Here is a 27178-nt window from a genome sequence, read left to right as displayed (position 1 = left end):
CGCAATTTTTCTATAACCCTACAAATACTTTAATTCAAAATATATATTTATATCATTGTTTAATGAAGAAAAATTGTGTTTCACATTTTCCTTTTTGAAAAAGAATTGTAAAAATTATAAAAGTTAGACAAAATAACTTAAAACGCAAAGTCATAACCACTGCTAACAGCATAATGTCTTTTATTGCAGACCTTTTTCTATGCACATTCAAAATAAAATTTTAAAAAACTATGCTTCTTTCCTGGGGTTTTTTTTGCTTGCAAAATTGAATCATATTCCACAATGTATTGCAACTTACTTTTTCACTAAACATTATATCAAGAGCATACTTCCATGTCAATAGACAATAACAGTAAGCACTTAGGAGGTGTTTACTACATGATAACCACAGCTCTTAAAGTTTAAACTTTAATTTAATTCTCATAACAGCTCTGTAAGTAAGAATTATTACTATTTCCACCTTATAGATGAGGTTAGGTAACTTGCTAATAGTCACTAGTAAGTGGCATAGTTAACACTTGAACCCAGAAACTCTTGACTATATAGTCCATAAGCTTAAGGACATACTCAGCTGCTTCTCATAAAGTAAATAAAAGTATCTCTCAATCTGTTAACAACTGCATAGTACTTCATTGCATAAACAAACTATAATTTTAACTATGCCCCTACCAATGGACATTTAGGACATTTTTGTTATTTATAAAGGTTATTGACATTTACCTGTAATAATGTTACAATGAACTTTTATTTATAAATTTATTCTTGTGCCCTTCTGTTAAAATCTCTGTAGGATAAATGCCCAAAAAGTATGTGCACTTTAAATTTTGATAAGTGATGCTAACTTTCCTTTCAGGCTGCTCCAGTTGTACAAACTGATAGTGACAATAAGGGAAAGGACTGTGATTCATTTATAAATTAATGAATATTTATGATTAATGAAAACCGGCCCATTTAAGTTTTTCATTAATACTGATATTAATGATATTATGATCAACTGCTGGGTTGATCATAATTATCTAAAGTTTAAGTCATCTCAGATGTGTTATCTGACACATTCAACAAATGCAGACTTAGCAGTTATACTGTGGATTCTTCTTCCAGTTATGAAACCAACTATAAGATAGTTCCCCTATGTTATCCTCTGTTGTCTTATCCATAAATCATGGGATTGAACTAGCTGGCCTTTACAATTTAAAATTCCCTATGCTGTGATTAAGAAGTGACTTAAAGTTATTACAAGCCTATAATTACAGTACTAGTTTTACTGGTCAGGGTCTTCTATTTTCTTTAAATTATAATGATTATTGCACAGCACCTAGGCAAATCATTAAAACGGTCAATAAAGTCTTCAGGATGCACCTGTGGTTTATTCTCAGTGGCTTTTTAATCCCAGGCTGTCATTCCCCTGCTACCTAAAGAAAACTTAAACATACCTCTGGAGTAAGAAGAGCTGATGTGTGCCTCAGAAACATGAACCAGTTCATGTTTTGTTTTTTAAAATACAATCCTAGGACCACTCTTTAGTCAATTTATTCAACCAATATGTATCGACCACTTACTATGTGCTGGGCACTGGAATTATAATAGTCAATAGAGTATCTCTGCCATTATGGAATTTACAGACTAAACAAGAAAGGCAAATAATCAAAAATACAAATAAATGTAAAATCACACTGTTATAACAATGAACAACAACAACGAAAGTCAGTGCAGAAAAAAATACACTCTTTCGATTATTTGGGGGAAATATCTGTGGCACTAAATATTGCCAACATGGAAAAAAGTCAATAAATAAAATTTTACAACTTGTCCACACTGCAAAAATAGCAATCACAATTGTAGAGAGAGAGATAACTTTTTAAATCATCAGTTGTCTTTTGATAAAATCACAATAAAACCACTTTACTACTTTTTAGGTATGCCCCTGATCATATGGCTTGAATATTTGTTCTATAAAACCAACGGTATAAATTATTTGAAGAACCAAAGACAAAAGAACTATGAGTAACAAAACAAAATGAAAGACAACAAATCAACTGCAATTTTTTATGAACCTTGTTTAAACAAAAAGCACATAAGTAAAATAATCCACTCTAACAATTCACAACTTGTTAACAAGTAAGAAAATGCTATAAAAATGTGCTTTTAAAGAACTGACAATCATCAGCATAAGGAGCAACTGGCATGTAAAATGGAAGAAAAATAGATTTTTTTAAGATTTCACAATAATATTAAATGCTGTAAGTATCTTAGTAACATTTAAGTAAAATTAATTCTAGGTAATCTACAGATATAAGAGCAGAATTCACATAAACAAATGAGCTTCCTTATCTTTCAGTTTCTGTAACTGCAAAATAAGGCTATTTGCCATACTACTGCACAAGACTGCTGTGAAGATTAAATAAAATAATGTATGTGGAAGCACACCAAAAATGATGTCAATTATTTCAGATGCTAGTTTCTTTTTCACACTCACTAAAACTTAAAGCAATTTAACAAATAACAAAAGTGGCTACATAAGGACATCTCCTTTCTTCTGGCCACCATATGTCTGCAGTATTAGAAAATGAGCAATCAGAGGCAGAAGAAAAACCTCAGAAACTTAATAATTCATGGATTATCCCCCAACAGGCTGGATGTTCAAGAATTAACCATACCACCTAAAGTTACACACCAATATATTTCAAATAGAACCAGAGAAATTCTTTCACATGCTTATAAAATTGTTTACAAATATAACTCATTACAAAAAAAAAACAAACCTTGGTAGTGACTGAGTAGACAAGATACACATGTATTTATTCACACATACAATGTATTCTAGCTCGACATTTATCTTCTGATTAAGGTATTTTAAATTTAAAGCAATAAGGAATCAATGATCAGTTTATTTTATTACAGTGAACAGAGTGCCAATTTAGCACAGAGAAACCAATCATTATAGGCCCATGGGTTTGAAGCAACTTCTAATATAGGTCTAACAACTCATTCCCCAAGTCACAATCTCATGTGATTAACAGCAGCCTTGTCCAAAACATCATTTTAAACTAAGATAATGTTTTAATGGAGGACAGTTTTCAGTATTTTACTACCGTTTCTTACAAAACATTTTGGGTTGTTTCTAGGTCTAAGAGAGCGTTTCCTTTAAAATCCTTAAAATGCAGAGCAGGAGGTATCGTTAACATGGCAACATAACCTTTAACGGCTTCACCGAATTCAAAACAAGGACCACCATTAAAACAAAACAAAAAAATCTGGTGGAGTACATGAGTATTGATCACTATTCCTGCCAACCTGTCTTTCTTATATGAAGGATATGCTACTACACTAAAACCGTATTAAAATCTATGCTTATGTACAAACCTCCTATTTGAAAACTGAAACTCTAGACTAATTCCGACCCATATCTCATGGCATTAGCTATATTATTTAATATGCTGGCTACATTTAAAAGGAGGGCGGGGAAAAATACTGACAACTTCCAAAGCGCAAAACTTTTAAAATCTAAGTCATTTGTGAATAAACGAGTAGCCTACATTCAGCAACTGCTACATAGTAGCAAAAGACCAAAGTTTTTTTTCCTATTCTTGAGAATGTTATCCCCACCGTAAAGAACAGCAACTGGTAGCCCCTATCGCTGGAGTCAGTTCTCCGGAATTTCCCAAAATATGCCTGATCACCAAATGAAAAAGGGACACTTCTTCGGAAGCCAAGAGGACGGAGGTGTCTTACATCTTTTGCAGGCGAGAGGACGGTGGGGTGGGGAGGTTGGATAGGCAGGTAAGCAAGGAAATCCCATCTTAGGCACCGCTGGGACCTGAAAACCCGGTGTCAGGACGGCCCTCCCGGCAAAACCTCAGGACCCAGGAAGGTTTCCCAAGGGGAACACCAGGCTCCCCCGCGCCCCGCCCCGCTTTTCTCGCCGCCGCCAGGGACCTGGGACCGCGGACAGAGACAGCGGAGGCTGAGCGAGTGTCCGCGGTCCCAGCCGGTCCTTTCGCAGCTCACCTGAGTGTGTCGCCTCCGCCCTGGGCTCCCACGGCGCATCCCGCGGGGCCTGGCGGAGGGTGAAGTGACGCCGCCCTGACCGGCCCCAGGGCTGCTTGGCCTGGCCTCCCCGCTCCGGGAACGCGCAGGGCGCTCGCCTCGCACCGGCTCCCGGGATCCGCGGGTCTACAGGGTGGGAAAGCTGCCTCCCTTCCCCCACAGCAAGCCAACCCAGAGCTCCCTCTGGCGCGGGTCTAGCCCCGCTCCCCCGCCCGGGAGTCACTCCGGCAGCAGCGGCCCAGTCGCCATTATAGCCCAACAACTGACACGGAGGAGGAGCGGCGCCGGCGGCTGTGGCGACGGCGGCGGCGGCGGCAGCAGCGGCGGCTGCGCGAGGCAGGGCGGGAGCAGTCGGATAACAGGGAAACCTCGCGAGAGCCGCCCTGGACGGTTCGGCTGGAACGTTACCTTCGGTTAGTGCCATGTTGAGTGTGGCCACAAGGTGAGGATGAGATAAAGTGAGGAGAGGAGCCTCGAGACCGCCATATTTAATGTGGCAAAACTTGAGCCTCCAAAACTCGGGAGGAGCCAAAGTGTATCCGCAGCGGACAACTCCTCCGTCCTTTTGGCTCTGACGCTAATTGGGCCTTCTGGCTGCGCATTTCAACCACGGCGAAGGAAACAGGCTCAGGGTTTGACAGCGATGAACTCTAAATCTAGAAACGGTAGCTTCTGAGAGTTTACAGTGTTTCGCTATTTGAATTGGTCCAAATGAATCTTCTTTACTCCAGTCAGTTGCAGAGTAATTGCAGCTCTGCGGCTGCTGCAGTTTCCCTCTGCTGTCACTTTGGCCCTTTAATTCTATTTAGCATGCAGTCTGTCTAGTAGCTTTGAAACTCCAAAGCAAGTAAAACGGAGTTTCTTCTCTTTAGGTTTTAACATTAATACATTAATATTGCTGTACTTTAAGAAACACTCAGCAATTACCCTGTCTTCTAATGTCTTTATCCTCTTTCCTCACCTCTTCTGCAAAGAATACCACCTTCCGCTAGGTGCTCATTGCATACTAGCTCTCCTTTAGTCACTTTTCTCCACTTTCTGAACACCATAGTGATTTACCCAGTGAATGTTTCTCCTCTTGAAGTGTCTTAAGGGCTTTAAGATCTCTTTTATTTCGCTATACCCCCAACAGCGCCTAGCACAGAAACTAGGACCTTGTAGGTACCCAAGAAATGCTTGTTGAGTGGATCCTGTCAATAAAAGGAGGTGACTGTGACTGTTCCCTCTGTAGGTTCTGTGCCCAATAGGAGAGAAGTGGATGTACAAAAATCCTACGCATATATAAAACGTGTTCTATGTCTCCACGAAGCTGGCCGGAGGGAGGAACAGGACATGTGCTATCCAAAATGTGGTCTCTACAAGTGGTTGCAAGCAATGTAAGGAGAGTTATTTAGGTTTTCCCCCAACTTTCTTTGTAAAGCAGTGAAATCAATGTCGTGCCTATGTTATTTTACTGACTTCATACAACAACCTTATAAAATATTAAACACTTTATTTTAAAAAAAAAAGGGACTAGAGTCTGAAAAGCTAAGTAATTTGTACAATATTTTACTATCAGTAAAAGACAGGTACAAGATTTGGGTTCTCCCTTGCTCCAAGGGATATTTATACTTTTCCACCCCACCACACCCCCATGCTGCCTCTTGGGAAACAGAGAAAACAACCAATGTTGCTGTTACTGTGTCGTGTCTGGAGCGATGTTACACTTGTATCACTCTATTCACAGTTTTCACCTTTATACCTTGTGGTTCTCTCCCTCCACCTCACCTTCCAAATACCTCTAACAATGTCAACCTCTCTCCTTTCTTAACATCCCATAACTCGGTTGTTTATATCTTACAGATTGGCTCTTGAGTATATTAAGGCCTGTGTTATTTGCCCACAGTTCTGTGTGAATAATTCATTTCTTGAACAAGATTGTGCAAAGCACATAGTTGGTGTTTAACATGGCTCTGCTTTTTCCTTCTTATTTCTCAAGTAGACACCAAGATTGGATTTTTCTGCACTTTTTCTTCACACTTTATATTCTCTCACCAGTCTTTGGAAAAGTGGCACTTGGCCCCAGACTTCTGACTTCAATCTCCAATTGGTTGCTATCAATTCCTATAGAGATACTAAAGCCATTAGCACCTCCAACTCCTAAATTAAGTTTATTATTTTCCCTCTCCTCAGACCCACAAAGCTAACTCTTCCATATGCCCTTTGTATTTCTCTTAATGGTACCACCATACTGAAAACTGAGAGGCTCAAAAGTTCAAAAATATTATTTATTTCTCTCTCTACTTTGCTCCTACCTAATCACCTAAGTCTTTACATATCATTGATGCATATTCCTTTTATCTACTCCCCTTATGTCTAGGTGTGTCATTGCCTTTCTCAGTCTCTCTTTTCTGCTGCCCAGTGATTGCAGTAGGTTTCCCATAGTCTAACTGCGATTTTGGGCCAGCCTTGCCTCTGCCTGCCAATGTAAGTATAAATTTCTCCCCTCAGCTATCAAGATCTTTCCCAATATGGCGCCAGCCTAGCTTTCATTCTCCCTGAACAAAGGCAGCATAATAAAATGGAAAAGGCAGAGTTGTGGTGTCAGGAAGACTCTGATTCTAATCTTGGTTCCATCACCCACTTGTCCTAAGACCCCTCCAGAAACTCCATTTTATCGTCTATAAATGGAGACTAAAGCTATCTACCCCAAAGGGTTGTCTTAAGTATTGGACACATAAAAGATAGAAATAAATAGTGACTACTATTGCTTCCTTGATTAGAAGTCACTTTTGAGCCAAACTGAGGCTCTGTTCAGTCTTACCTCTAGGGCTTTGTTCCCTAACCTGGAACACATACCACCCTAACTCACAATTTCTGCCACAGCCTTAAGTATTAGTGCAAAAGCTACCTCCTACAGGAAAAATTCCATGATTGCACATACTTTGCAGGTGCTCCTCCATCCCTGAACTCCATGTTGTTGTGTACTTCCCTTGGGACAGTATCCACTATGAATAGTTCTGCACTTGTTTTACACATCGTCATCATTAGACTGTAAGGAACTTTTTCTCCTTTTTAGTGGATCAAGAGCATGAACATTGGCGTCAAACAGGTCCGAGTTTGCAGCCTGGCTGGGCTACCTACTAGCTGTATAACCATGGTCAAGATACATAATCTGTTTGTACTACAATTTCCACATCTGTGCAATAGAGATTATAATAATACCTACCTCATAAAGTTGTATGAGGATTGAAAGAAATAAAGCATGTAAAGGACATAGCCTGGTACCTGGCACACAATAGGTACTCAAAAAAGTTGGCTATTGTTCTTAACAGTTTTTTTAATTGTGCAAAATAACACATATACAAAAAAGCAATAAATTTCCAAGTACATTTTTTTTTTGGCTTTTAAAAGGGGAATTTAATAAGTTGCTAGTTTACAGTTCTAAGACTGAGAAAATGTCCCAATTAAAACAAGTCTATAGAAATGTCCAATCAGAGGCATCCAGGGGAAGATCCCTTAGTTCAAGAAGGCCAATGATGTTCAGGGTTTCTCTCTCAAGTGGAAGGGCACATGGTGAACACAGTCAGGGTTCCTCTCTCATCTGGAAGGGCATGTGGCCAACACGGCGTCATCTGCTACTTCCTCTCCTGGCTTCCTGTTTCATGAAGCTCCTGGGAGGCATTTTTCTTCTTCATCTCCAAAGGTCACTGGCTGGTGGACTATGCTTCTTGTGGCTATGTCGTTCTGCTTTGCTCTCTCTCTCCAAGTACATTTTAACAAGTACTTATAGAATGGATTTTAAAGTTTGGTATGGGTTACAGTTCCATGATTTTTCATTTTTTCTTCTAGCTGCTCCAAGACACTGGAGACCAAAAGAAGTATCAATGTACTGATTCAGCAGTAATATTCATTTGTTAAGTCCTATCTTCTCTACTATACTTTTCCTCCTCTTTTTTTTCTTTTTTGTGAAAAATAACATATAAACAAAAAAGCAGTAAGCTTTTTTTTATAAGTAGAATCAGTGTCTTGCATATACTAAGCCTCAACCAGTATTTGTTGATTTGAATGTCTGTTGAATTTTATTATATTTTGGGTTAATTGCTATATGTCTCTCCTGAGAATGTGAAATTGAGTAAAGGAGTGACACAACTATGGTAATATAATGATCTCATTCACTATTTATAGGTTAACGATAAAATTATGTGTCAGAGTTGGTTAAAGGGATTGCTGTTGAAGTATCTGACCTGTAAACTTGTCCACCATCTTTTCAATAATAAACTCGGTCATTCAGATCACAAATCTTCCTTGAACTCTAACAAGCCAGGCAAATACCAAATTTCTAGTTACTTTCTTTTTCCAGATTCAGTCTTTTGCCTTATTTTGAAATTTTCTCAGGGATTTGATACCCTGGGAAGAATTAGGGAAAAACTGAAGTTCATCAATGAGAATTTTCTTTGATCAAAAATAGAGATATAGCTATCTGTCTTCGCATGTACAAATATTTGTTTGTGTGTGTGTGTGTGCACGCACAAGCCAAGTAAATATTGGTCAGAGAAATCTCTGTGACATTAAATCAAGAGAGAGCAGGAATATCTACAAAGGCAGAATTCAACTATATTTGACTATAACGGATATCAAATTGGAATTTTTGAGTGAGGTCCTAGCAGCAACCAGAGTAAGTTATGAAACAGACCTCTAAGATGCAACTTTCTCAAAAGAAAACTATGAGACCAGCTACATCACTCTTGGCCCCTTCACTCTTTTTTTTTTTTATTATTAATTAAAGAAAAAAAGAAATTAACACAACATTTAGAAATCATTCCATTCTACATATGCAATCAGTAATTCTTAACATCGTCACATAGATGCATGATCATCATTTCTTAGTATATTTGCATCGATTTAGGAAAAGAACTAGCAAAACAACAGAAAAAGATATAGAATGTTAATATAGAGAAAAGAAATAAAAGTAATAATAATAATAATAAAAAGAAAAGGAAAAAGAAACAAAAAAACAAAAGACACAAAAAAACAAACAAAAAATTATAGCTCAGATGCAGCTTCATTCAGTGTTTTAACATAATTACATTACAATTAGGTATTATTGTGCTATCCATTTTTGAGTTTTTGTATCTAGTCCTGTTGCACAGTCTGTATCCCTTCAGCTCCAATTACCAATTATCTTACCCTGTTTCTAACTCCTGCTGGTCTCTGTTACCAATGACATATTCCAAGTTTATTCTCGAATGTCGGTTCACATCAGTGGGACCATACAGTATTTGTCCTTTAGTTTTTGGCTAGACTCACTCAGCATAATGTTCTCTAGGACCATCCATGTTATTACATGATTCATAACTTTATTCTGTCTTAAAGCTGCATAATATTCCATCGTATGTATATACCACATTTTGTTTAGCCACTCGTCTGTTGATGGACATTTTGGCTGTTTCCATCTCTTTGCAATTGTAAATAACGCTGCTTGATTTCCCCCTCAGCTTGTTCATTATTAGTGTATAGAAATGCTACAGATTTTTGAATGTTGATCTTGTAACCTGCTAATTTGCTGTACTCATTTATTAGCTCTAGTAGTTTTGTTGTGGATTTTTCCGGGTTTTCGACGTATAGTATCATATCGTCTGCAAACAGTGATAGTTTTACTTCTTCCTTTCCAATTTTGATGCCTTGTATTTCTTTTCTTGTCTAATTGCTCTGGCTAGAAACTCCAACACGATGTTGAATAATAGTGGTGATAATGGACATCCTTGTCTTGTTCCTGATCTTGGGGGGAAAGTTTTCAATTTTTCCCCATTGAGGATGATATTAGCTGTGGGTTTTTCATATATTCCCTCTATCATTTTAAGGAAGTTCCCTTGTATTCCTATCCTTTGAAGTGTTTTCAACAGGAAAGGATGTTGAATCTTGTCAAATGCCTTCTCTGCATCAATTGAGATGATCATGTGATTTTTCTGCTTTGATTTGTTGATATGGTGTATTACATTAATTGATTTTCTTATGTTGAACCATCCTTGCATACCTGGGATGAATCCTACTTGATCATGATGTATAATTCTTTTAATGTGTTGCTGGATTCTATTTGCTAGAATTTGTTGAGGATTTTTGCATCTATATTCATTAGAGAGATTGGTCTGTAGTTTTCTCTTTTTGTAATATTTTTGCCTGGTTTTGGTATGAGGGTGATGTTGGCTTCATAGAATGAATTAGGTAGCTTTCCCTCCACTTCAATTTTTTTGAAGAGTTTGAGGAGAGTTGGTACTAATTCTTTCTGGAATGTTTGGTAGAATTCACATGTGAAGCCGTCTGGTTCTGGACTTTTCTTTTTAGGAAGCCTTTTTTTTTTTTAATTAATTAACAGAAAAAAAGAAATTAACCCAACATTTAGCAATCATACCATTCTACATATGCAATCAGTAATTCTTAACATCATCACATAGATGCATGATCATCGTTTCTTAGTACATTTGCATCGGTTTAGAAGAACTAGCAACACAACCGAAAAAGATATAGAATGTTAATATAGAGAAAAAAAATAAAAGTAATAATAGTAAGAACAAAACAAAACAAAACAAAAACCTATAGCTTGGATGCAGCTTCATTCAGTGTTTTAACATGATTACTTTACAATTAGGTATTATTGTGCTGTCCATTTTTGAGTTTTTGTATCTAGTCCTATTGCACAGTCTCTATCCCATCAGCTCCAATTACCCATTATCTTACCCTGTTTCTAACTCCTGCTGAACTCTGTTACCAATGACATATTCCAAGTTTATTCTCGAGTGTCGGTTCACATCAGTGGGACCATACACTATTTGTCTTTTAGTTTTTGGCTAGACTCACTCAGCATAATGTTCTCTAGGTCCATCCATGTTATTACATACTTCATAATTTTATCCTGTCTTAAAGCTGCATAATATTCCATCGTATGTATATACCACAATTTGTTTAGCCACTCGTCTGTTGATGGACATTTTGGCTGTTTCCATCTCTTTGCAATTGTAAATAACGCTGCTATAAACATTGGTGTGCAAATGTCCGTTTGAGTTTTTGCCCTTAATTCCTTTGAGTAGATTCCCAGCAATAGTATTGCTGGGTCGTATGGCAATTCTATATTCAGCTTTTTTGAGGAACCGCCAAACTGCCTTCCACAGCGGCTGCATCATTTGACATTCCCACCAACAGTGGATAAGTGTGCCTCTTTCACCACATCCTCTCCAGCACTTGTCATTTTCTGTTTTGTTGATAATGGCCATTCTGGTGGGTGTGAGATGATATCTCATTGTGGTTTTGATTTGCATTTCTCTAATGGCCAGAGACATTGAGCATCTCTTCATGTGCCTTTTGGCCATTTGTATTTCCTCCTCTGAGAGGTGTCTATTCAAGTCTTTTTCCCATTTTCTAATTGGGTTGGCTGTCTTTTTGTTGTTGAGTTGAACAATCTCTTTATAAATTCTGGATACTAGACCTTTATCTGATATGTCATTTCCAAATATTGTTTCCCATTGTGTAGGCTGTCTGTCTACTTTCTTGATGAAGTTCTTTGATGCACAAAAGTGTTTAATTTTGAGGAGTTCCCATTTATTTATTTTTAGGAAGCTTTTGAATGACTGATTCAATTTCTTTACTTGTGATTGGTTTGTTGAGGTCATCTATTTCTTCTTGAGTCAAAGTTGGTTGTTCATGTCTTTCCAGGAACCCGTCCATTTCATCTAAATTGTTGTATTTATTAGCGTAAAGTTGTTCATAGTATCCTGTTATTACCTCCTTTATTTCTGTGAGGTCAGTGGTTATGTCTCCTCTTCCATTTCTGATCGTACTTATTTGCATCCTCTCTCTTCTTCTTTTTGTCACTCTTGCTAAGGGCCCATCAATCTTATTGATTTTCTCATAGAACCAACTTCTGGTCTTATTGATTTTCTCTATTGTTTTCATGTTCTCAATTTCATTTATTTCTGCTCTAATCTTTGTTATTTCTTTCCTTTTGCTTGCTTTGGGGTTAGTTTGCTGTTCTTTCTCCAGTTCTTCCAAGTGAACAGTTAATTCCTGAATTTTTGCCTTTTCTTCTTTTCTGATATAGGCCTTTAGGGCAATAAATTTCCCTCTTAGCACTGCCTTTGCTGCGTCCCATAGGTTTTGATACGTTGTGTTTTCGTTTTCATTCGCCTCGAGATATTTACTAATTTCTCTTGTAATTTCTTCCTTGACCCACTCGTTGTTTAAGAGTGTATTGTTGAGCCTCCACGTATTTGTGGATTTTCTGGCACTCCGCCTATTATTGATTTCCAACTTCATTCCTTTATGATCCGAGAAAGTGTTGTGTATGATTTCAATCTTTTTAAATTTGTTAAGACTTGCTTTGTGACCCAGCATATGGTCAATCTTTGGAGTGATCCATGAGCACTTGAGAAAAAGGTGTATCCTGCTGTTGTGGGATGTAATGTCCTATGAATGTCTGTTAAGTCTAGCTCATTTATTGTAATATTCAAATTCTCTGTTTCTTTATTGATCCTCTGTCTAGATGTTCTGTCCATTGATGAGAGTGGTGAATTGAAGTCTCCAACTATTATGGTATATGTGTCTATTTCCCTTTTCAGTGTTTGCAGTGTATTCCTCACGTATTTTGGGGCATTCTGGTTCTGTGCAAAAATATATATGATTGTTATGTCTTCTTGTTTAATTGTTCCTTTTATTAGTAGATAGTGTCCTTCTTTGTCTCTTTTAACTGTTTTACATTTGAAGTCTAATTTGTTGGATATTAGTATAGCTACTCCTGCTCTTTTCTGGCTGTTATTTGCATGAAATATCTTTTCCCAACCTTTCACGTTCAACCTATGTTTATCTTTGGGTCTAAGATGTGTTTCCTGTAGACAGCATATAGAAGGATGCTGTTTTTTAATCCATTCTGCCAGTCTATGCCTTTTGATTGGGAAATTCAGTCCATTAACATTTAGTGTTATTACTGTTTGGGTAATAGTTTCCTCTACCATTTTGCCTTTTGTATTATATATATCATATCTGATTTTCCTTCTTTCTACACTCTTCTCCATACCTCTCTCTTCTGTCTTTTCGTATCTGACTCTAGTGCTCCCTTTAGTATTTCTTGCAGAGCTGGTCTCTTGGTCACAAATTCTCTCAGTGACTTTTTGTCTGAAAATGTTTTAATTTCTCCCTCATTTTTGAAGGACAATTTTGCTGGATATAGAAGTCTTGGTTGGCAGTTTTTCTCTTTTAGTAATTTAAATATATCATCCCACTGTCTTCTAGCTTCCATGGTTTCTGCTGAGAAATCTACACTTAGTCTTATTGGGTTTCCCTTGTATGTGATGGATTGTTTTTCTCTTGCTGCTTTCAAGATCCTCTCTTTCCCTTTGACCTCTGACATTCTAACTAGTAAGTGTCTTGGAGAACGCCTACTTGGGTCTATTCTCTTTGGGGTGCGCTGCACTTCTTGGATCTGTAATTTTAGGTCTTTCATAAGAGTTGGGAAATTTTCAGTGATAATTTCTTCCATTAGTTTTTCTCCTCCTTTTCCCTTCTCTTCTCCTTCTGGGATACCCACGACACGTATATTTGTGCGCCTCATATTGTCATTCAATTCCCTGATCCCCTGTTCATATTTTTCCATTCTTTTCCCTATAGTTTCTGTTTCTTTTTGGAATTCAGATGTTCCATCCTCCAATTCACTAATTGTAGCTTCTGTCTCTTTAAATCTACCATTGTAGGTATCCATCGTTTTTTCCATCTTTTCTACTTTGTCCTTCACTCCCATAAGTTCTGTGGTTTGTTTTTTCAGATTTTCTATTTCTTCTTTTTGTTCAGCCCATGTCTTCTTCATGTCCTCCCTCAATTTATTGATTTGGTTTTTGAAGAGGTTTTCCATTTCTGTTCGTATATTCAGCATTAGTTGTCTCAGCTCCTGTATCTCATTTGAACTATTGGTTTGTTCCTTTGACTGGATCGCCCCTTCACTCTTGATCCTCACTGCAGATCATTGATATGAAATATGTTGATCCTTTGGATGATTTTGGATGAAGAGATTTGAAAGGAGGATATCTTTGCAGAGAACTATGGGATACAGAGGTATCGTCTCCCTTACCTCAAGTGAGTGAGATGGGATTCAAGGAGGCAATATGGGGAGCTTGATGTTTTTGCCAGAATCTGGGAGTAGCCTAAGACTCAATTCAGGTGAGAAAAAGCTAGAGCAGCCCTACCAGCAGAGTAGGGGATGGTGCCAGAGAAGTTAACTGTTTCTATTCCAAGAAGCGGGTCAGACTGGTAAATCCCAGGGACCTAAAGTAGGAATATTATTCTTGGAGTACTGTAACAGAAGTCCCTTGTGAAGAATCCCATGTGAACAGTAGGCTACCATTTGTTTATGTTACCACAAAAAGTGGGGAGTATATAATATTTATTTGTACTTCTAAAAATATCTCTACAGGGATACACAAGAAACTGACAACGTTGACTGTCAAAGTGAAAGGAAACCAGATGATTGGGAGTAAGAGTAAGACTTATTCATACCCTTTTGTGCTTTTTGAAGTTTGAACTCACAGTGAGAATATATTGATTCAAAAAAAGTTTTTAATATGCCAAACAGGAGACCCAGGTTCAATTTCTGGTCCATGGACTTCCCCCCCCCACCCAAAAAAAAAAAAAAAAAAAAAAACAAGCAAGCAAAACAAACAAACAAAATCAAAAATTAAAATAGAAAATCAACAAATAGTAATAACTGGACACTCACATGGAAAAATAATGAAATGTGGCCCTGCCATACAGCATACAAAAAAAAGAAAGAAAGAAAATAAATAAATAATAGGCACTTGCTTGAGAAACAAAAGAACTTAACATGAATGGCATCTTCCCAAGATAGCTGGCCTTTGCCAGGATGAGGGACCCCAGCGAGAGAGAGAGACTGAGCCATATTAGTTGGAGACAGAAGATGAGTGAAGATCAGGAGTGGTGAGCTGAATGAGAGGCAGAACACCCATCCAAGAAGTGGTAGCCACAGAGGTCTGGTAGGGGAATTTTTGAAGAGGCCTTGGAAATACCCACAAGAGAAAGAATTGGCTTTTAACATCTACTCAGCTTGGGGAGAGCAAAGCCACCTTACAAGAGTGAAAATGTTTCTGTATCCCTTGCAGCTCTTCCCAGCCTTCCCAAGCCCCTACCTTGTACCAAGGAGGGGCAGAAATTGCAATGAACAAATCTGAGAAAAGGGAGATAGTCCATAGTCCAGATGGAAAATGAGAAAAGAATCATGCTGCCTCCCTAGAAATGGAGAGCCCAAGTGCAGGAAGCTGTAAATAAGAGAGGGTGGAAGAAGTCATACCTCTGAATAAAGATTGAAATACCTATCCATATATTTGGGCTGGGCATCAAAAACACTATGTTTTTAATCTAATGTCATATAGGACTTTCTATGAACTAAAATTGAACAAAAAAGTCACGAAGCCAGCCTAAGTTTTGTCCAGGAGTAAGACAAAGATTTCCCCCTTGGTACAGGTATAAAAGGACAGAAGGAGAAAAAAATTAAGTTGCTTTTATGAGTACACCATAGGAGTCCTGCTTGTTCAAGATGTGGTTACATGACTTTTACCAAAAGTAGAAATTCCAAAAGAACTTGAGCCAGCAAAGAGTGAGAGCAGAGCGAGAAAAGCAGAAAACCAGTCATGGGGCCATCAGTAACATTTTATAGACAGGAATGGAATGATAGAAGAGGAAAGAGAGAGAAAAAGGCAGCAGTAAAAAAGCAATAACCAGCTATGGTCCCCCTTTGGAACACTGAATTAAAGGAAGTTCAGTGATTTAAAAAAAAGAAAATTAAAAAAACAAAATCTGATCTAGTAATAAGGGAAAAACAAAATAAAACCATAACGAGAAATCATTCCACACCCATCATATTGGCAAAGATGTGAAGCATCAGAATAAGAATGAGGACCTTTAATCCTGTATAGATTGGTGTAATGCCTGGTTACATCCTAGAATATATTAAGCAGATAATCAAAAAGTATTGACAAAGCCCCTTGAGGGATGGGAGAAAAAATACACAGCTATTGAACTTTACCATCAGGGAATCCCCTGATACTGTGTTAAACTTTAGGGACACCCAGATCAATAGGCCAAGCCCTTGATCTTGAAGCTTGCTCTTGTGAAGCTTTTGTAGGCAGCAGAGAAGCTTAGCCTACCTATAGGCATGCCTAAGTTACTTCTGGAGGACCTCTTCTATTGCTCAGATGTGGCCTCACTCTCTCTAAGCCCAACTCTGCAAGTGAAACCATTGCTCTCCCCTCTACGTGGGACATGACATCCAGGGATGAAAGTCCCCCTGGCAGCGTGGGGAGATGACTCTCAGGGATGAGTCCAGCCCTGGCACCATGGGATCAACAACTCCATGCTGACCAAAAGTGGGAAAAGAAGTGTAACAAATAAGGTATCAGTGCTTGAAAGAGTTCAAATAGAATCGAGAGACTACTCTGGAGGTCACTCTCATGCAAGCTTCAGTTAGACTTTGCTACCTATCAAAACTTGCCAAATTCCAACCAAAACCATTCCAGCCAATCCTAAAGAACACCTAGGGCAATATATAAGATTCCACAAAGGTTCCATGCACTTTCCAGAAACCTACCACCTTCAGATGGGTCCCTGAACCAGATAAGTTCTGTAACCTGGAGGGCCCAGCCTCTCCAGAGCATCATCTAGTTCCATCTCCCTACCCTATATTATTGACAGCCCCTCCAAATATGAAAATGTTAGAATGGGCATAGCCCAAATACCCCTAAAGAGTGGGATAGAAAGATCAAAGGTGATGGTGGAGTTTTACAGAGAAGGTAGCGCTTAACAAACGAATATGATTGCTGAATCATTAAATTGGTATTTCTTTTAGTCTCCAGTACCTTAGAGCAGTTAGAAGTGAAAACCTAAAATTGTGGAATTTTAACCCATACCAAATTCTGAAATCCAATCTAAACTAATTGGTGTGCTGTGCTTTGAAATTTATTGCTTTCTTATATATATGCTATTCTTCACAAAAAAGAAAAAAAAATGATCATAAAAAAATACATATTCCTTATAACTTCCAGTGTTCTGGAGCAGCTAGAAGGAAAAATCTGAGAGGATGGTATGGAAGCCCATGACAACTCTGGGATCTGTCCTGTAACTACTTGCTGAAGAGTGCTTTGAAAACTATTGCTTTTTTCTTTGCTTTATGTATATGTTATATGATACAATAAAAATTTTTTTTAAAAAGCAATAACCAGTTATGGTCCACCTTTGGAACATTGAATTAAAGGAAGTTCAGTGAATTAAAAAAAATTAAATTAAAATAGCAAGATAGTCTGCATCACTAGTAATCAGAAAAAAAAACAAAATAAAACCATGATGAGAAATCATTTCATACCCACCAGATTGGCAAAAATGTGAAGCAATTGGAATTTTTACTTACTTCATAATAAGAGTGTACATTGGTACGATGATTTTGGAGAACATTTTGGAAATATGCAATAAAACTAAAGATGTACTATGACCTAAAAATTTCACTCAAAGCGGCCTGCACCCTCGAATTCTTTGTTACTGGACCACAATAAGATAAAGAACTTGTGCAAGGATGTAACTCATCTGTCACTAAGCATACTGTTTAGGTGGCTGATTTTTTTTCCGGTAAGACTTTGATGAAGAAAATGGCATGTTAATTTATATTCTGACACAAGCTTCTTATCTCCTCGCAGACTTGTATTAAACAGTTCACCACCATATGAAACGCCCAGGTACACAAAGAGACAAGTAGAAGAATTTTTTATTGAAGCCCTGTTCTAATGGCAAAAATAGTAAATAACACGTCCACCAGTAGAAGAAAGGGTAACTAGGCTGAAGAATATTCATACAATAAAATTCTAAGCAGCAATGAAAATGAGTTAAAGGACATATCTCACAAATATAAATTTTTAAATGCAAGTTTCAGAAGGATACATGCAGTATGATACTACTGATAGAAAGCTTTAAAATATGCACAAAAATGGTATACATTACTTAGGGATACATACAAATGTAGTAAAATATTTTAAAATGCAAAGGCATAAAACTAAGCAGACAATGCAGTTCCCGAAAACGAACAAATAAGCAAATAAAAGAAAGAAAATAAAGCAAACAAAAATTCAACAAATGGTGCTGCAATAACGGATACCCATATGGAGAAAGAATGAAATGTGACCCCCACCGTTCAGCATACAAAAAAAAAGAACTAAACAGAGGAAAGTTATCATCTCTGAGGGAGTAGCAGGGAAAGGGTATTAGTGTGTGTAATGGGCCTGTGTGGGGAGGGAGATGGAAGCGAACACAGGAAGCTTCAACTATGTTGGTGATGTTTTATTTCTTAACCTGGATATGGATATACCGATGTTTTTATTACTATTCTTTATAGACTTTTTATTTCTAAAATAATACATAACACCTTTTTAAAAGAAAAAGAAACAATAGGAATTTTCAAGTGTATGTAGAGGGTGGGAGAAAGAACAGACAAGACGGGAGAGTATAAGGGCACAAGAATTTAACCTCATTTTAAATGCTATCTTGCTGATTTGGGGCTCAAGAAACTTCAACTTCATAATGTCAGTCATTCTTTTAATCAGAATTTAAGCCAAACTTTATATCTAAGAAAAACTGGCAGCAACTTCCTTTGAGAAAAATTAGCTTCAGTTCAAGCGAGGAGTAACTACCGCGTAAGGAATGGGAGGGTAAGACCACATCTACCACTCCAGCAGCGCTAAGCAGCTGCCCCACACCAGTAGAGATCGCCTTGCTGCCTCAACCCAGCTCCTCTCTACTCAATTCCTATGAGAGGAAGATTGTTGGCGGAAAAGCAATACAGCTAGCTCTAAATAAAAAAAAACTCAAGATAATGCTAATGTTGTCCAAATTTGGATTAGCTCAAGCCAAACGATTCAAATGTCTTCTATGGCAATTTTATTCATTGCATTCCAATTACTTGTTCTTTGGCCAAAAACTTTCTAGGTATAAGAAATAATTTCTAAAGTTTTTAGTTTTACTTTGAAGTTATTTTATATGCCTTTAAAAAATCATAATACTAAGATTTAGGGGGATTAAAAACTGGAAATTAGATTTGCATGTTTATATTTCTCTAAGAATAAAATAGCTATTCCAAGTCAAGAAAGAAAAAAAAAAGAATGGCCAATAAGTGCATCTATTCTAAAAGTAGAGCAGCAAGTTCCAGTAATTCTAAAAAACTTTTGAATGTTATTGTGCAGATGGTATTTTCCAAAGATGGTGGCATCAATATATCTCATCCTACATGCTCTTCTTATAATGTGAGGTTGACAGTCCTCCACTGAGAGATGGGCTCTCTGTTCCCTCCTCTTGAACTTTGGTGGACTTTTGTAACTGCCTCAACCAATGCAGTACAGCAGAAATGATGCTATGTGACTTCAGAGGTTAGGTCACCGAAGGCAATATAGATTCCATTTTCTCTCTTTGGACATGTGCCTTGGGAATCCTGATCTAACATGAAAAAAGTCCAGTTGAAGCTTCCATGCTGGAAAACCACATAAAGATAGGGATACCCAAGGAGCCCCAGGTGTTCCCACTTTCAAATGTTCAAGTCTTCCCAGAATGAAATACCAGACATCATCCGAGTGAATGATCATTCCAGATGATTCCATTCCCAGCCTTTAAACCACTCCCACTAACCAAGTGGTGCAGAGACAACTGCGCCACAGTCATGCCCAAATTGTAGATTTGTGAGCAAAATTAATATTGCTGTTATAAGTCACTAAATTTCAGGATAATGTGTGCAGTATTAGTGACTGGAAGTTATATATGTAAATCATACTAATTTATTTGTAGAAGCATTTGTTATTTCATTTGCTTTTATTTTCCCAAGTATATTAAGCAGGGGTGATATTAAAAATGTATAACAACCACTAAACTTTTGGAAACCACTTAGAGTGGAGCAAGGTAAGAGGCCCCCTGTTGTGCATGTGTAAACTCCTTAGTTGTTAGTTCCTGCAAATCAGGTTGTTGAGGAACAGCAGCTATTTACCAGCTGGTATGGAATCATTTAATATGTTAACAGCCAAACCAGGGTGTACAAATTGAGTGTCAGGCAAGAATTAGGTATGATGCCTTCTGTGGTGTTTGCAGTACGCTTTGACCCACTTGCTTAATCAGTCTAGCTGACCTAAAAAAAAAATACAGTATGAGTTTGCCTTCAGTAATAATGTACTGTACCACCTACACAGAGATGGTGTCTCACTGGACAAGCCTCCAGATATAATAACACTGCATTTGCCTCATGGGGGATGACGCTCAGTCTTAAGATCATGACTCAGCTCAGAGAAATTGGCCTGAGATACTGAGATTCCATGGGAGGATACGTGACGGGGCCTATTGCTGGTCAAAAATACATAATGCAGAACGTACCTTAAAGTTCATTGAGGAGTCAGCCATTCAGAGTCACAGATTAAATACTCCAAAAAAGGCAGCAGAGAAAGAGAAACTTGGGATTTGTGCTCATCAGTAGCTCCTTAGGGAATCTTACTCTTCTTAAATATGAAAACTTATTTGCCCATTGTGGAAAGCTGTATGATGGCAAGAGAAGAAATTCTAATTAAGCAAGTTCAATACAATTAAAAGAGCCCTTTTACCTGACTTAATTTACTTTCAACCTCTTGTTGAACAGGTATGAGAACAGATTGGTTTTGCCTTCTTGTTAAGTAAAAGATCAATTACTGTCTGTGAAAATCGAGAGAGATGTCACTCTTCCAAAATGGGAACAAAGATTTTTATTCTACATTGCAGACAAATGAATTTAGCAGCAAACAAGCCCAAATAAGCACAAACTTATTTTGGGATGGTCTGGGATTTATTTTGTGACTTTAAAGGAGATCTTGAAATTCCCATTCCAAATGATCTATAAACAATTAATACTGATTTTGCATGAACCAGTTGTGGAGAATGAAGTTCTTGTAATAAAATGTTTCATGGTTTATAAGGACCTGACACTTTCATATTTGAGTAGTAGGGCATTGTTGAGTCAACCTACATCTGATGCCAAACCTTCTACTCACACTGACTTGCCCCATGACTCTTGAATGAGGAATTTAGTTTATATGGACCTAGTATTAGCAAGGATTCTGGTTTTAAGTATGTGTATATTTTTCTGAGGTACAAGATATGACTTGAGGATTTGTTGCAACTATGAGATAAACAGCTCAATTAGAGGTTGCCCCTAAACTCCCCCCACCCTGTTTTCAAGTTATTGGTTCATTGTGGTTGATAAAGGTAACTAGGATCCAGGAAGTACATCTTGTAATGTATAAAGTTGACATGAAAAGGATAAACATTCCCTTCATAAAGTTCTTCACTGTTTTCACTCCTGGGAATAAAACAAATCTCTTTAACTCTCAGTGCTGTGAATTTAGTGGGTACTTAATAAAAACTCACTGAACGAATGGTTGGATTAATTCATTCCATCGATGAAGTAAAGTTGGAAGAACTAGATGGAAATCCAAGGCAGAACAAAATCCACTTCTTAATATCTGCTTGTTTAGATAAAAGTGGTCTCAGGGGATTGAACTGTCCCCAAATTACTTCAACTCTATACTGTACTATAGGTATAATCCCTCCCTGAAAATGAATACTGAAGTACTCTTGAAATAAACCCAGACAATAGTTTCTTCTCCTTATTTCTTGTAAGGCTTCAGGCAAGATTAAAAGCAAAGTAGGAGCAATGGTGGTTCATGGTAGAGTTCTCACCTGCCATGCCAGAGACCTGGGTTCAGTTCCCAGTGTCTGCCCATGTTAAAAAGGGAAAAAAAAACAAGCCAGGACTTAGCACAAACCTGAAGCTATTATATTCGTTTTATTGCTATGATTGTTTATCTTGTTTAGATCTCCTCAACAAGATTTGTGAATGAGACAACTAATATATTTAAATTTAAATACTAAGTCTTTATTTCCCCAATCTAAGTTTAATACTTGTTAAGGTTAAGGTAGTTCTGAAATGTGTAAATTTGAAATGTTTTTGATCTTTTTGTTTTCTATATTTTCCTACCTTTATTCTCCTTGAATCTTCTAGATTAGTTTCTTTTAATGTTAAATGCCTTCTTCAGGATTTTTCCTATTGGGATTCCCTTTAAATACCTTAACTAACAGACATGGTAACCCATTTAATTATACAAAGACAACCCTTTTTTCTTATGACACTCTTAAAGAGAAGCGCCTCTCTATTTTAATGCTGATTAATGGGCTAATAATACAAATGAAATATGCAATGGACTATCTTATAGCAAGACAGCTGCAATTAAAAAAAAAAAACCTGAAGGATATAGGTCAGAATGAGGTTATATGTAACCAAACCAAGTTATATTTTGCAAAGGATAAACCACCCTGTTTACAGGCCATGGAAACTTTCAAACTCTTGGCAGATTTTCTGAAGCCCTTCCAAAAATAGAAAAAGGCAGCTGGGAAGAAGACCCACAGGTTTTAGTGAGGCTTATAAGCCACTAAAAACACTCCTGGAATCTTAGGACTGGTTGCTTCCCACCTGCTAAACAAGGAATGAGAACATTTGAGTATTTGGTTACAAATCCTGCTACCCTAACAGAAGGCCCACAAAATATTATAATGAGCCAAAAGCGACTGAAAAAACTATACGCAGAAATAAGAGTGATGGTGCAAAGGCAGCTGGTTTTGGAAAGATAAGGGATTACATACATTATACATACACCAGAGCACGTGAATTGAAAAACTTCTGCAAAGCAACATATATACTGTTCTAATATATGCCAATACTTTATTAAACAGATATGCACTTTCTAGTTTGTTATTTTACATATATAAATAGTTATAACAGATAACGTATATTTTTATATAGCTAATGTATTTATTTGCATAACATATGAACTAACACTTAACCTCTAAACATTTGCTCAGTACTTTCATGCACATTGTCTTGGTTAATTCTCACCATAACCTGTGATGCAGTGTCATCATCAGTCTTTCCCAGATGAGGAACCTGAAGCCTGGTAAGTGACTTGCTCACGGTCATAAGATTGGAGAGTAGGGGAGTGCATATAATGTACACCGATAAATGTCTTTTGGTATCTAGAAAGCTGGGCAGACACTTGGAACCGAACCCAGGTCTCTGGCATGGCAGGTGAGAACTCTACCACTGAGCCACCATTGCTCCTGGTTTGCTTTTAATCATACCTGAATCAAACCTCTGTCTTCTGACTCTAGAGTATGTGCCCATTCCATTACTGTGTGGCTGTCCAAAAAAGTTAGATGCTCATTAGAAAAGATGCCTGGATGTGCATTTTCATGCTTTAGTTGCACAAAGTAGATCCGAGCCACTAAGCAAAACCTAGTTCTTGTGTGCTGGGTTCCTGATCTTTATCTTTTCCCCAACTTTTAGCCTCCTTTTCACAAGCTCATAGAGGTGATGAGGAACAGACATGTATTTCTACAGATCTTTATATGCATCTGTCTACCCTGAATTCAAACTTGACTTCCTGACTATAACTTTAACCCTAGCTCAGGCCAAAATAAAGGGGAAATTTATTAATCTCCATTTTGAGATATAGTTTGAGTTTATAGACAATTAATATAAAACTTCGCTCTTGTAATACATTTTACTTTTAGCACAAGTATTTGATATTAGTAGAATATAAATATTTGCGATTTTTTTTGTCAGAAGTATTAATTCAACTGCACACTGAAACTTAGTTTGTGTTTATGAAGCAGACTGTAAAAGATTTATAGGAGCTTAGAGATTATTTTAAAAAGTGATAGAGGTATCATTCTTGAAGAGACAATAACTAAGACTTCCCCTTTCCCCCTTCCCCTCAGAAATATGTTCCCATACGTATTACAGAATGTCTTTGAATTCAAGCATTTTCAGGGTCAATTCTGAATTTAGTGGAAATAGAAAGTATAGAATATGTAATTCTTAGACATCCCCTGCTTATCTCCCTACCCTCCCCAAATAACCTATAACACATTCCCACAGTAATCATTAGAATACTGGACACTAACTGATATAATTTCAATGTGATTCTCTATTAGATATTAAAATGTGTTTTACTAAATAACCTAAACCTATATGGATATCTTCTTGACCCTTGGAGAATTTATTTTTAAATCACCTCTTAAATCTCTCCCAGAACAAGCAACCATTACTTACAAGAAAAGTATTTTCACTTAATTGCTTACAGAAGGTAAGTTTAAAAAGTACCTTTAATAATAATGTGCACCAATAAATGTCTTTTCATATCTAGAAAGCTGACCTAATGATTCTAACACAAGTAGACTAGATTCCTGAAATAAATTTCTAGTTCCATCATCAACTCATCTTGCATGCTTAAGCAAGCTATTTAATCTTGTGGTATCTTAGTTTCTCCACCTATCGAATGGGGTAATAATATTTGCTTTTAGATAATGTCAGCAAAGCACTTGGATAACCTCAGATGAAAGGCACCAGAAATATTTTGTTATCTGAAGCATGACCTCATGGAGTGTGAGAAATGTCCTGGGTTAACTCAGCATCTTACTTCCAAACTTTTCTTTTCCTGTTCAACTTGCTCTCTGGCTTAGTTCATTTCTATTTGTACTCTTTTTTTGCATTTCAACTTCATTGCGCTGTTTGTGTTGTTTTGAGAAGAGCTGAGAGCTGAGAGCTGTGCTTTAATTTTTTTTGTTGTTCCTGTATTTTTTTATTAAAATCATAGGCTTATGTTTAAGATTTAAAACAAATTTGGGAGAATTAAAATAACTTTCTAATTATGGGAGTCAGTTATAGCTTTGAGAGTTATATTAACTTTATCCATTCATCTCTTGTGTATGAATTATTTATATTTTATTAATTTCATGTAAGAGGAGAATCTCAGCTTGCACAAATATATATAGTCCTCCCCATACATTTAGTGAAGGGTTTAAGGCAGTGATAAGAATGCTGTAAATTTTGATGTTTCTATGTCCTTTTTCTAGAAGAACGAGATAGCAGATGATATAATGACAAAAGACAACTAGTTGCTTAGAACTAAAACAGAGCTTGAACTATAATCCAACCAGCTAAGTAATATATGTGGATTGACTCAAGAAAATTGTTAAGCAAAGGTCAAAGGGCAATTTGTGGAATAAGTCAATGCTTCAAGAAGCAGAACTGCTGATTCAATAACAATGAAATCTTAGAGGCAGTCAGAGATATGAAGTTGGCTACATTTCCTGAACATGAATGTACTTCATTCCCTCTGTGGACTGAAGCAGGTTGGTGTCTGCCAGCCTGCTTATTTGAAGCTGATAAAAACATTCCAGAGGAGCAAAACTTTGGTCTTTGGAACTTACCAGTTAACAAAAGAAAACCCAATTCCTTGGAACTATTTCCAAAGGAAAAAAAATCACTGGAATCTGCCTCCTAAGATGTTATATGTCAAGCAGCAAGTATTACATCACTCAAACACAGCTTGAGGCATCTGTTGAACGGTGGAGGGATTAAGGACTACAAAAGATAAAGATTCTCTCAGAGGAGAAATCAAGCAAAAGACTTGGGTCTTTGCAGTATTTTAAAATTTTATGAACTTTGATAATCTTACAGAATCAGCATTGATAGGAACTTTAAATAGCGTACAGTCCAACCTATATTCCACTTAGGAAATCAGAACCACACTAGGCCTTTTTACTAGGAAGGTATCTTTCCTAATCGAGTTCCAAACATTACTGCCAGGCCCTATCTGTATAGAGATGTGTGAATTTCATCATTTAATCAAATGGGCCCATTTAATCTATGGGTCACCTAATGGATTTCTCAACTTATATCACTATTTATGGTTTATAAGATATGATTTCATATCATTTTCACTCCCTAAGAAGTGGATATTATGATGCAACAGGATGTAGTACGATGGTTAAAAATGCAGATTCTGGGTCAAAATAAGTTCAAATCCTAACTCTACCAGTTACTAACAGTATAGATCTGGGTCTTCATTTACGGATCTGTTTGATAATAGATAATAATAGTACCTACTTCAAAGCATTGCTAGGCTAAAATGAGATAGTGCATGCATAGTGCTTAGTATAGTGCTTAGCACATGTTAAGTGATCAATAAACAACTATTCTTATTTCTTCCATTTGTAGACAACACTAACCTCAGAATGCAACACAACTTGGGTTCTCCAAGAAGTAGGCTCTGAGGCGAAATTTAGTGGGCATAATGTTGACTAGAAAATGCCCTTGGTATGATCCCCTATAGAAAGGAGGGAAAGGAAGCAGTATGGGGAGAGGGAAAAGTCCAGCCCCATGGGGGCGTTCCAAAGGCTCTTCAGAGACGTGCTGCTTAGGGCTGAAAAGGCCCAGCCTTTATACCCATTCTCAGTCAGCCCTTGAACATGCCACGCCCCCCTCCCAAGGTGTGACCACGGGCAGGGCAGTTCTCTACAGTTGAGGCAATACTGGAAGGACTGATGGCTGAAGGGTGTCCACTGACCACACTCACAGCAATTGGTGCAACAGATTCTTCCTTGAAAGGTGACCTGCGCAGCGCATCTCCATGTTCTTCAGAGGGTGGGTTCGTGCAGCAGTTGGAAAACAATCTCAACAAATTATAGTTGCTTGAATAAAAGAAAGTGAGGTTCATTAAGGACAAGTGCAGGACAGTGAAGCTAGATAGACATAAACCTTTAAAATAACAAGTGAAAAACTCATCATGTGTGATGAAAAAGCTTTCTTGTTCTTTATAATCCCCCTCATTTCCGGAAAGGGTGGATTCTGGCAACAGGAAGGCCCTTTGTTCGGTGAACACTGTGATGTCTAAGGGTTTGTAATGGAGGGATAAGCTGGGTCGAAGTAGAAGCCAACCACAGTGATGCTGCACAGGAAAAGAGGAGAGGAGAACCAATGAAGGGTGAATTCTGGTTAATTTTCCTGAAAATTCTTGGCATTTTCCAAGTGTTTTGTGTGTATTAACCAATTAAATCCTCACAACAACACTGTCAGATAGTAGTTACATTATTTTCCCCATTTTAGAATTGAGGAAACTGAGACCTAGAGAGGTTAAATAATTTGCCAGTGTCATGCAGTGTGGAAGATGTGGACCTGGGATTTGGACTCAGGCAGTGAGGATACAAT

General features: G+C 37.4%; 1 protein-coding gene and 1 long non-coding RNA gene across 6 annotated transcripts in view; one reads left to right on the top strand and one right to left on the bottom strand.

Moving 5' to 3' along the window:
- The window catches only part of CEP350 (centrosomal protein 350), a 266687-nt gene extending 262321 nt beyond the window's left edge, over positions 1 to 4366 (bottom strand). For both annotated transcript variants that reach the window (XM_077157158.1, XM_077157159.1), the window contains exon 1: positions 4009 to 4366. The gene's annotated coding sequence lies outside the window, so the exon portion shown is untranslated. The remainder of the gene's footprint in view (positions 1 to 4008) is intronic.
- On the top strand, positions 4366 to 26329 carry LOC143680704 (uncharacterized). 4 transcript variants are annotated; one of them, XR_013174144.1, is made up of 4 exons: positions 4496 to 4712; positions 5279 to 5423; positions 14483 to 14542; positions 25042 to 26329. It is a non-coding gene; the product is annotated as an uncharacterized LOC143680704 (long non-coding RNA). The 4 variants fall into 4 exon arrangements; XR_013174145.1 differs by having other exon boundaries at positions 14483 to 14548; XR_013174143.1 differs by lacking the exon at positions 25042 to 26329 and adding an exon at positions 20735 to 21428.
- The last annotated feature ends 849 nt before the right edge of the window (positions 26330 to 27178 follow it).

The sequence above is a fragment of the Tamandua tetradactyla genome, chromosome 4 (genome assembly GCF_023851605.1).
Source record: "Tamandua tetradactyla isolate mTamTet1 chromosome 4, mTamTet1.pri, whole genome shotgun sequence".
Taxonomy (NCBI): Eukaryota; Metazoa; Chordata; class Mammalia; order Pilosa; family Myrmecophagidae; genus Tamandua; species Tamandua tetradactyla.
Note: the sequence above shows the minus strand (reverse complement) of the source record. Positions and strands in the feature narration are given on the sequence as shown.